The sequence below is a fragment of the Hippopotamus amphibius genome, chromosome 9 (assembly GCF_030028045.1).
Source record: "Hippopotamus amphibius kiboko isolate mHipAmp2 chromosome 9, mHipAmp2.hap2, whole genome shotgun sequence".
NCBI lineage: Eukaryota > Metazoa > Chordata > Mammalia > Artiodactyla > Hippopotamidae > Hippopotamus > Hippopotamus amphibius.
Window position 1 is genome coordinate 54,658,948 of NC_080194.1, and position 12,541 is coordinate 54,671,488.

Consider the following 12,541-nt stretch of genomic DNA (forward strand, 5'->3'; position numbering starts at 1 on the left):
TGTTTCTCTGAGCTCCAAAACGTTTTAATAGAATGGAACCCTGTTGTGATGGTTAATTTTATGGGTCAACTTGTATGTGCAGATGCAAGGATTAAACATTATTTCTGAGTATGTCTACAAGAGTGTTTCCAGATGAGATTCACATTTGAATCAGTGGACTCAGTAGAGTAGATTACCCTCCCCAATGTGGATGGGCATCATCCAATCCATTGAGGGCCTACATGGAACAAAGGGCAGAGGAGGGAGGAACTTGCCTCCATTTTCTTCCTGCCTGCCTACTTAAGCTGAGACATTGGTCTTCTGCTGCCCTTGGACAGGGAATTATACCACTGACCCCCTGGTTCTCAAGTCTTTGGACTTGGATTAAATTACACCACTGGTTTTCCTGGGTTTCCAGCTTGCCAATGGCAGATCATGGGACTTTGCCTCCATAATCACTTGAGCCAATCATTTCTTCACCATATCTATCTATCTATGGAATCTACTGATTCTGTCTATAGTATTAGTCAAGATGCTCCAGAGAAATGGCATATCTCCCTCTCTCTCTCTCATATTAGTTTTGTGTTTGTGTGTGTGAGATATATATATATATATACCAATAAGAGATAGTAAGATATATATATGTATACACCCACAGAGAACCAATAAGAGACCTCTCTCTCTCTCTTTCTGTGTGTGTGTGTGTGTGTGTGTGTGTCTTTCTCTTGTAGATAGACAATAGATAATTAGATATAACCAATAGGAGACCTATATCTATATCTATATATCCCATATATAATATATATATAGTTTAAAGAGCCCCATTTATCTGGCGAATCCTGATTAATACATCTATTCCTAAAACCAAATTATAGAAGTTATCCAACTTATAATTTCAGTTAGGTTTTGCATGTAATTCATTGTTTTATTTCATGCCCCATATGAACTAAATTCTTTCTTATTCCCAGGATTTACTCTTAACCTTCATTTTGAACAAATAAGTTTCCTTCCCTATGTGTTTCTATCCAACATTGCTTGCTTTCACTCCAGCATAGCATTCTTCACCATTCCAGGACAGCTGTCCCTAGGCTCTCTGTGTTCAGAGACTGCCCAATGTATCCCTGGCCCAAGCCTTCAGTTGGAGCCTAACATAGATTCCTAGACTATAAACCACAGAATAATGACATAAAATAGGAATGCAGAGCAAGTTTTCAAAAAAAACAAAAACAAAACCAAAAAAAACCTCTGTGAAGTCTAGATTCCAATATTCACCCTTTTTAAGCAGCATGAAAATGGAATATATGTAATGGTTAAGAGCAGGTACCCAAGCATTAAACCACCCACGTGGAATACTAAGGGACTGTCAACATTCTAGAATTTTTTATAGTGTAAACATTCTAGAAATTTGGAAACCATAAGCAAGAATATGCCTAATGATTTGCAATAAGTACTGAAAAGTTTCTAAAAGACAAAAGTTAAGTGAAAATAGAACATGAATTTGTTTTCTTTTTGAAGAGAACACAATGCAGTGTGAAGGAATAATTTCTGCAAATTTAAAACAAAATATTTTTGGTTTTCTTTCTCCACACCTTTAACCCTTTATCTTTGCTTACCTTTTTCCAACCCTTGTTGGACTACATAAGGTTAGTTGCTATTCCCATCCTGAATACTAGATTAAGCTTAACATCTTATTTACAATCAAGACATAAAACTGACACAACCTTAGCTCCCTTATTTTTTAAATTAAGCTAAATTTTATGTACAGTGAAATGCACAGATATTAGTTGAAAATTTGAGTATTGATAAATGCATAGTCCAGCATGAATATAATCTCAATCAAGATATAAAACATTTCTCTTATCGAATGGATCACATTTTTCTGCTTGTTTGAAAATTTTATTAAGTGATGACCATTTTATGTGCTTGATTATAATGTCTTCTTTAAAGAGTATATTTTCTGTATGCTGGCTGCTTCATGTATGAAATTACTTGACCTCAGTATCACTATCTTTTCTTTACTCTTCTTAGTCACTTTTAAGATTTCCATGTATCTTGAATACAAAATGAGATTAGAGAAGTAACATTTGGGGGAGAGGATTTGCTTTTATATTTATTCACCTATATAAACCATGAATATTGAGAAAAAATGTCTTTACAGCAATTCTAAGTACAGTTGTAGTGCAAGTGTAAATCTAAGTTACCTCAATTTAAGAATAAGGAAGTAATCTGAAAATTGTTTCTTTCCTATTAGACATCTGCTACTAAGTAAATGACCAAAGGAATGAAGCACCTAGTAGGAGATTAGAACCTAGAATTAGATGATCTCTAGGGACCATCTCAGCCCTAGAATATTTTGATCTAGAAATCAAAATATAGAATTTACTATATACCAGGCAATAAATGGATGGTGTTACTTTGACAATTTTATTTAATTCTAACAATAACTCTGTGCAAAGCAAATATTATCTAAATTTCACAGATGAAGAAAAAGAGATTGACCAATGTCACAGTGGAATTAAATGACCAACATGGGAATTGAATCTGGGTACATCTGGTTCCAAAGTTGTTTTTAATCTTACAGTACATTTTTTTATGCCTCTCTCAAACTCTCTCTGTTTTTAAGTTGAGTTGTTTATTCTCTTTTAATTTGAGTGATCTAAAAACAATTGTGACTTCTGAAGACATGGGATAACTATTAAAATAATTCACATACGTGTCCCTTCTATCAATGGGTGAGTATATTAATGATACTGAGGTCCATTCCCTAAGCATGAAGCTCTTTTTCCTTTGATCCTCTCCTTAATATCACTAGTCTAGACAACGCAGACTGGTAGAAATACATTTCACTATCTGTTTTTGTCATTGGTGCAGCCCAAACAGATGCAACCTTGCTAAAGTCATGATTATTAGTGTCAATGCCTAGGTGTAAATATTCTTTTTTAATTTTTGGTCTTATTGCATGTAGGAACAAACTATTAGAGTCCAAGATAAGTCCTTTACAAAATGATGAAAGAGGAACATAGAATATTAAGCGCACAACTGTGGTGTTTAATTGCTGTTGCTGTAATTGTTACTTTGTTATTTACCAAATCTCTTGGAACAAAGGCAGATACAGCATCTACTCACTGTGCTAGAATGTGTTCCATTGCTCAAGTGGAGGAGTTGCAGTGATTTTAAGCAGTCATTTGTTACCTCATATTGTGGTGTTAATATAAAATGAAGAAACTATTTCCCATGACAAAGTGCTAGTAAGAATCTCTGCTAATGAGGTTTTTGTCATATTAATGAAAACAAATGCCAATATGATATAAAACTATTATGAATAAAATTGTTATTGTGGCATCCCTCATAATGTAGGCAAGATATTGAATACAAAGCAAATATATTGGGAGTATGTATGAGTGTGTCTGTGTGTGTGTAAGAGGAAGAGAGACTGAAAGAAAGTGAATGAGATCTTGAGTTATTTTAATCACATCAAAGGTATCAAATCAAATGCAATTAAGAAGGAAGAGAAATTGATAATGTTAAAAATACACAGAAACAAAAAGGAGACCAGTGGAAAAGGATCACTTCATATTATGATCATAAAATGCATTGGGGTAAAAATTTATAATTTATATTTCTTTGTAGAAAGAAAGTAAAATAAAGAATACATAAAGTACTTAACCAGAAAAGTATGTTGTCATTATTAACATTGCTCATAAGAACTCATATTACTCATAAGAAGAGATCTTATGAGATGATGTATCATGTCTTTGAATATATCAGTTTTTAATCATGATGAAACCAATCCATTTTCTTTACTATGAATGCATTTGCATATATTTAATTATTTGGAGAATTTGAAAGCTGAAATTCCCAGATGATCTTTATTCATGTTGTACATTCTCTCTTTGATCCACCACTTATTTTAATGTTGCTGTAACATTATCTATCAAGAAAAAATATTTACTTTTCACCTGTCAATAAATTGCATGTGATAAATTATATTTGCAAACAATTTATCAAGAAGTGTTTCTTGACTACTGATTGATAACCACTTCAAGAGGCATGTATTAATTCTGAAAAATAAACATAATGATTTCTCAATATGATAAACCTGGGGAATTATAACTTGCTATTAATAAATCAGAATTAGGTAATATTATAGCAGGAAGAGACTATGGAGATAACCCAACCACCATAAGAATCAACCAAGAGCATCCCCCAGACATGGTTTACAGCCTGTGCAGATCATTTTCAGTCTTGCATCCTAACATAGCCTCTCCTCTTAATGGAGTCCATCTTCAGTAGTTTCTTAAGAAGCGGTGTAAGACAGATCTATTTTGAGTCTTCAAACCTTCAAAAATACTATTATCCTTCAATGACTTATTACTTTCAATAGGGATAGAATTTTGGTATATAAATAATTTTCTTTCAGCATTTCAAAGTCCTTTCCTCTTTTTTCTATTCTTGCTGATGAGGAGTTTGCAACATTGTGATTCTTCTTTTTTATAAGATATTTTGGTTTTTTCTTCAAATTTTTAAAGCCCAGATTTTAGGGCTGTCTGCTTATTAATTTTTCCTCAGTGTTTAGAAATTTCATAATTATGGATCTTAATGCCGTATATGTTAATGTGTGCATGTATTTTTTTTCCTCCAGATTTAATGGGCCCAAATAATTCCCTGAGCAATCCTGAGATTGATATCTTCCAGTATGGGAAACAATCTGGTATTTATTGATAATTATATCTCTTCCATTTCCTCTGTTGCCTCATTCTATATCTACTAAGATACTGGATCACCTGTAATAATTCTCCAAAAGATTATCTTTTCTTATTGATTCTCTTTTTTATAGTCTACTTTCTATAGATTTTCTTAATGGGAACACCATGCTTCACTCTCTTCTTCCATAGTACCTGGTGCCTACAAGTGCTAAGCCTTCCACATTTCTCTGGATCATAGGACTCCATAAAATGGATAGATACTGGCTAGTTTTAGAAAAGTGGGTGGATCAAGAAAAGAATGTTAGTATAGGTGAAATTTGAATTTGGCTTGAAGGAATTTGGGGGATTGGCTGTAGGGAACTACGGAAATAAGAAAAAAACAAGAGTTGGCAAAGGAAAGATGAGAAAATATAAACATAGATATTTTTGCTTGCTTGGATAATTAAAGAGATAAAATTGATAAAATTGGAAAAGAAGCATGAAGTGCTGAGTCTGGAGGGATCGCTAGCTATTTAGGAATATGGCTTCTCCCCATGGGTTAGGTTATAAGCATTCATATCTCACCCATCATTGTATCACAAAGCACCCATGTCAAGGACACGCAGAGATAGAGGGCTTTTGAAATTCGCAGAGAGGCAGTGATGCATTGTTTACTGTAACATAAATCTGAGGTAATGAGGAGTCAATAATATTCTAATTGCTACTTGCTCATCTATAAAGCAAGAATAAGAAGTCCACTAGTTAGAATTATTTAGGGATTTTAAGTTGATTAGATGATCTAATTATTACTAGATAATTTTGTCCTGTGCTGGGGGGATCAAAATTGAAATAAAGTCTGGAGGCTATTAACCTGTTTAGTGTTGTCCTGTTTCAATCTCATTTTTATCTTTTATAATAGCTGTCCATATTTACTTCATACCCACCTAGAGATGGAGACTATGGAATGAGAAGTGTTAACATCAGGCATATGAGTTTCAGCTCTTTGCTTTGCCATTTATTAACTATTTAAAATTAGAGAAACTGATTTAAAACTCTGAACTTTCCTCATCTGTTAGAATGAAGACTGCTGTATTGAGAAGTTGAAGCTGTTGTACTGACTTAAGAATGTACAGATTATGAACTGCTGAATAAAGAGACACAAGCCACCCACGTGGGGCAGTAGTTAGCTCCTTCAGATCCAAGCTCCCACTCTGAGAATGTGAAACCTGTGGGGTCTGTTTTGATTGAAGGTGCAGTTTCAATACACCCACACAAAGGAAGTGGTAACATTTATCACTCACAGATCCCTGAAGCTGAAGCCAGGGGGAGCAACTGAGCCAGGGGAAGGGCAGGCTTCTGGCCCAGGTCACAGGTTAGCAGGAGGGAAAGGGCAGGGTAGCAAGCACTTATGTTTTATAACGTGGTTGGGTGGAGGCCACTAATTTTTGCAGGTTTTATTCTAAGTGCTTATTTTAAAAGATACCCAGGAAAAGTAAACTGAAAACTTATGGTAGGCATCCTAAAATCAAGTCCTTGTCTAAAAGTCCAGAATTTGGGTGTGAACAGGGTTATCATACTATACAGCGCTAGGCAGCAAATCAGAAAAACAAAGTTTTCCTCAAAAGTTGTTTTTCTCATCACATGTGCCCAGACTATTGTTTTGAAGATTCAACACATGCTCTAATGTCAAGTACAGTTGACAATTGAACAATCAGGTTTGAATTGCTTAGGTCAACTTACACATAGATTTTGTTTTTCAGTAGTAAATTGTACAGTGATACACAATCTACAATTAGTTGAATCTGGGAATTCTGGGAATGCAGAAGCTCAAACACTGAGGAACCGTAGACTCAGAGCACCAACTATATGCTCTATGTGGATTTTCGACTGCCGAGACATGGGTGCCCCTAAATCTCACATCGTTCAAGAGTCAACTGTATACTTTTTTGGTAGATAGTAGGTTCTCATTGGACTTTTGTTTAACAAGAAACACACATGTATCCATGTTCACAACTTTTAAAATAATGTGAACTGGCTAAAGGGAATCAGATGTGTTGAGTCAGGCAGGTCTTCAGTGGCCCTCAAGTTACACCAACATGCCACCTGCGAAGCCCTCTGGAGGGAAGAGTGGGGAGTCACTGCTCTCCCAGGTGTTGCTGCCTATTCTTTTCATCCATACTGGAGCGCAGTAGAGCACCTGCAAGAGAGGCAAGAGACTATGAGTGCACATTCACGTGACTCTGCCTCTGTCCTTTTGGAATCTCAATTGCAGTTACTCTCTAATTATCTAAGAAACATAAAATTTTTCTTTGGAGTAATAACAGCAAAGTACAGATCTACTCTATAACTTTGATAAGGTTTATTACCTTATCATTCAATATTTGTTTGAAATGTCTAACAGGATACATTTGTACTACTGATTAAAGTACCAGAAATATGAGCTCATTATGGATTATGTACTAGGAAAAACTGTAAAACAAATAAATTTTGTATTCCTTTTATAAAGGAGATATTGTTTTTAAAGTAGACCAGTTTGCTATGGATTTCACTATTTTAATTTTCAAAATGATCCTTAGAAGAATACTTAAAATTTTCAACACAATGCATGAAGTATATGCTCACTGCCCATTATAGACACTTTTGAAATCTGAAGTTATGACTGAACAGTATATATAACAGTATATGTAGGAATGACATCTGCCAACTTTCAGACCAGATTTGGACCCCTGGTTGGTGAGAAGTGAAGTATCTTAATATATTTCAGTTTTCTTAAAATTGCTCCATTCAATTACATTCCTTTGTAATAAGTTGTTTTTCTTCTTCTCTTAGGAATATCTTATTTATTCTTTAAAATTTAGTTCTTCCCTCCCGAAGCACTACTAAAATGGCAGTAAAAACACAGATACAAAAAGGCCAAAGAGAACTAGAGGATTAGCAAGAGGTTCCTTCGAAAGTCTGGAAGCCAGATGAGGAAGGAAGGAAATATGACTATTTTAGGAATTTCTAAGAGGCTCCAATCTGCTGGTGTCATGAATGTGGAATAAAAGACCAATATAAAGAAAGATGATTTACCCAAAGAAATATGGTAGACTCAGTACTTGGAGGTCTTCTTTAGGCATTCTACTTTGCTGATGTAATCTTTCATGGCCTCTTCCTTAGAAGTTCCTTTCTACTTATTCCAGAAAGACCACTTGACCTTGCCTTTGAGGTCCAACATTTTTCACTTTTACCTCTGTTATGTAAATTATCAATGTTTTCCCTGTATATAAATGACTATATATCAGAATGCTTGTGTTATCAACCTATATATTCAATATTTTAACTCTTCAATTCTACCTATAACATCACTTCATTTAGTAGCATAACCAAAATATAGTATTTTACGGAATCAGATGAATGGAAATGAACATGTTGAAGATGCCCAATAGACAAACAATATTTCTTGACCCCAAAGAAGAAGATCTGGGGAGGCAATAGCATAAAATATGTCAGATAATTTTTGTCAGTTCTCCTATCAGACCATGGCAGAAGGAGCAAGGAGGAGGAAATAAGAAAGCAAGAAAACTAGAAGGTAGGAGTTAAAAGGTTTGAAGAGTTCAGTCACTGATTGGAATTTAGTTAACAGGGACTAAAGAGGAATACTGTCTTAGTACACAGGTAAAAACTTTAAAAATGGTCATGCACGGGGTAAGGGAGAGAATGGGAAGCATTGTGATAGAGGAAAATGATTAATTAATCAGAGCTTACAAGTGACACTCCACAACTGGTGCAGTCTTGTATGAAGACGATTTGTGTGTGACTTTCAGTGCTGCAAAGGTTTTCATGGCATATTGTACTGGTGTGTGCTAGTGCTGTGCGGATAATGAAAAGATGGCCCCTGTATATTGGAATTTTGTTTACTTTTTCACAGTAAGCTTGGACCATCAGCTTGAAACCAAAGGTGCCAAAGGCAAATTTTTACACATCCAATGGCTTTATATAGAGCCCAAATAAGATAGAGCCCAAATAAAGCCTGACTGTTTTCATACCCTGTGAAACTGCATCCAACTTTTGCTGGCCATAGATAAGATAGACCCTGGGCTATTAAAAACTCCAAGCTGCTGCTGCTCTTTAGATCTCTCTGACACAGAGGCTCCTCATCTTATGTAGCAACATCACCTAAACATGTAAGTCCTTTTACAATTCTCCTCTTACCTTTGAGTCCCTTTACCATCATCCCCTTCTGGGTGGTGGCCCCATGCTGCTGTCTCAGGAAGTCTCCTGCTATAGGGGACTTCCCTTCCCCAGCATGCAACCTATCAAAGACCTATCCTAATAAAGTGTGAAAGCAAAAGTCCAAAGCTACAAACAGAGTAAAAATCAAGAAAATACAATATCACAAAAAGGAAATAATACTTGTCTAGCAACCAAATTCAAAGCCACAGAATACTGCAATCTAACTGATAAAGAATTCAAATTATCTGTTATGAAGAAATTCAACAAGTTATAAGGAAACTCAGAAAGACAATCCAGAAATAAAGGCAATGAACAGGAGTTCTGTAACAAAAAATATTTAAATTAATAATAAAAAAAGAATCAAACAGAAATTCTGGAGCTGAAGAATTCAATTAATGAGGTGAAGAATGCAATAGAGGGTATCAGCAACAGGGCAGATAAGATGGGAGAAAGAATAAATGATTGGAGGATAGGAATATGGAAATAATTCAGTAGGAAGAAGAGAGAGAAACAAAATTCTTAAAAAGTGAAGAAACCCTACAAGATATCACAGATTCATTCAGAAATCCAAGTATTAGAATAATTGCTGCCCCAATAGGAGAAGAAAGGGCGAAAGGGGCAGAGAGTTTATTTAAAGAAGTAATACCTGAGAACTTCCCAACCTGGGGAAGGAACTGAATATACAAGTCCACAAAGCTAATAGAATACCCCGTTTTCTCAGTGCAAAAAGACCTCCAAGACACATTATAATGAAACTTTCAAAAATCGATGATAGGTCTTCCCTGGTGGCACAGTGGTTAAGAATCTGCCTGCCAATGCAGGAGACACACGTTCGATCCCTGGTCCGGGCAGATTCCACATGCTGTAGAGCAACTAAGCCCATGCACCACAACTACTGAGCCTGTGCTCTACAGCCCACGAACCACAACTTCTGAGCCCATGTGCCACAACTAATGAAACCTGCACACCTAGAGCCCATGCTCTGCAACAAGAGAAGTCCCCACAATGAGAAGCTTGCATGCTGCAATGAAGAGTAGCTCCAGCTCCTCACAACTAGAGGAAGCCCTTGCATAGCAACAAAGATTGAATGCAGCCCCAAAAATAAATTAAATAAAATAAATTTATTTAAAAAAATCAATGATAAAAAAGAATCTTAAGGGAAACCAGGGTAAATTCACCTACAAAGGAATCCACATAAGCCTATCAGCAGATTTCTCAGCAAAAAAACTACAAGCCAGGAGAGAGTAGAATGACATATTCTAAGTATAGAAAGATAAACACTTCCAGCCAAGCATACTTTATCTGCAAGTTATCCTTAAGATATGAAGGACTTTCCCAGTCAAATAGAGGCTGAGGTAGTTCACCACTGCTAGACCTGCCTTGCATGAAATGCTGAAAAGAGTTCTTCAAGCTGAAATGAAAAGATGCTAATCAGTAAAATGAAAACATGAAAATACACAGCACTCTGGTAAAGGTGAGATGACAGTCAAATTTAGAAAACTAACTCTATGTTAGGATGGTGTGTTATCCACTTAACTATACTATAAAGGTTAAAGAAAAAGAGTATTTAAAGTAACTAGGGCTTCCTAGGTGGTGCAGTGGTTAATAATCTGCCTGCCAATGCAGGGGACATGGGTTCGATTCCTGTTCCAGGAAGACCCCACATGCCGTGGAGCAGCTAAGCCCATGTGCCACAACTATTGAGCCCATGTGTTGCAACTACAGAAGCTCACATGCCTAGAGCCTGTGCTCTGCAACAAGAGAAGCCACAGCAATCAGGAGCCCACGCACCACAACAAAGAGCAGCCCCCACTCACCACAACTAAAAGGAAGTCTGTGAACAGCAAAAAAGACCCAACACAGCCAATAAAATAAATAAATAAATTTATTAAAAAAAGTAACTATAGCTACTATAATTTGTTAACAAATACACAGAATAAAAAGAGGTAAATTGTGGCATCAAAAATATAAAAGGCCAAGAGAAAAAGGGTGGAGCTTTTATAGACACATTAAGATAAGTTGCTGATGGCCTAAAATGGACTATTTTATATGTGAGATGTTTTATGTAAGTCTCATCATAACCAGAAAGCAAAAATCTAGAGTAGGGTTACAAAACATAAAAAAGGGGAAACAGAGCACATAACCATGGAAAACTAACCAATTTACAAGGCAGGCAGATGCAGAGGGAAAAAGAAACAATTCAAAAAGAAAATAACCAGAAAGAAAATGATAAGATGGCAGTAGTAAGTCCCTACATATCAATAATCACTCAAAATGTAAATGGGTTGAATTCACAAATCAAAAGACACAGAGTGACTGGATACTTAAAAAATCAAGACCTACGTATATCCTTTACCCAAAAGGCACATTTCAGTTTTAAAGACGCACATAGGCTCAAAGTGAAGGGATGGAACAAGATATTCCATACAGGTGAAAACCAAAAGAAAGTGGGATTAGCCATCCTTATATCAGACAAAATAGATTTCAAGCAAAAAAAAAAAAAAAGTAACAAGAGACAATGAAGGTCATTACATAATGATAAAGAGGTTATTCTTCAAGAAGATAAGCTTTCAAAAATAAATGAACACCCAACATTGGAGTACCTAAATATATAAGCAATCACTAATGGATCTGAAGGGAGAAAAGGACAATACAATAATAGTTGTGACTTCAATACTCCCACTGTCAGCAATGGATAGATCATCCAGACAGAAAATCAACAAGGAAACATTGGAATTAAACCATACTTTAGATGAAATAGACTTAGCAGACATATATAGAATATTCCCTCTAACAGCAGCATAATACACATTCTTCTCAAGAGCACACAGTACATTCTCCAGGATAGATCATATGAAGGACCAACTCTTAGCAAATTTAAGAAGATTGAAATCATACCAAATAACTTCTCTGACCCCAGTGATATAAAACTAGTAATCAACAACAAGATGAAAGCTAGAAAATCTACAAATATGTGGAAACTAAACAACACACTCCTAAATCACCAATAGATGAAAGAATAAACCAAAAAGAAATAAAAAATTATCTTGAAACACATGAAAATGGAAACACAATATACAAAATCTTATGGGATGCTGCAAAGCAATTCTGAAAAGAAAGTTTATAGGGATAAATGTATATATTAAGAAATCAGAAAGATCTCAAATTAAAAAACCTAATTTTACACCTCAAAGAAATAGAAAAAGAAGAACAAAGTATTCCCTAAGTTAGCAGAAGAAGGAAATAATAAAGATCTGAGCAGAAATAAGTGAAATACAGACTAGGAAAAACAATAGAAAGGATCAATGAGACTAAGAGCTGCTTTATTGGAAAGTTAAACAAAATTGACAAACCTTTAGGTAAACTAAGAAAAAATGATGCAAACAAAATTAGAAATGAAAGAGGACACATTACAACTAATACTACAGAAATATATAAAATCATAAGAAACTACTATGAACAAGTATATGCCAACAAATTGTTAACCAAATTAGGAAGAAATAGAAAATCTGAACAGACCAGTAACAAGTAAAGAGATGAATCAGTAATCAAAAACCTCCCAGCACAGAAATCCCAGATAGCAAATTCCAGCTAACATTTGAAGAAATAACACCAATACTTCTTAAACTCCTCCAAAAAATTGAAAAGAAGGAAATACTGAC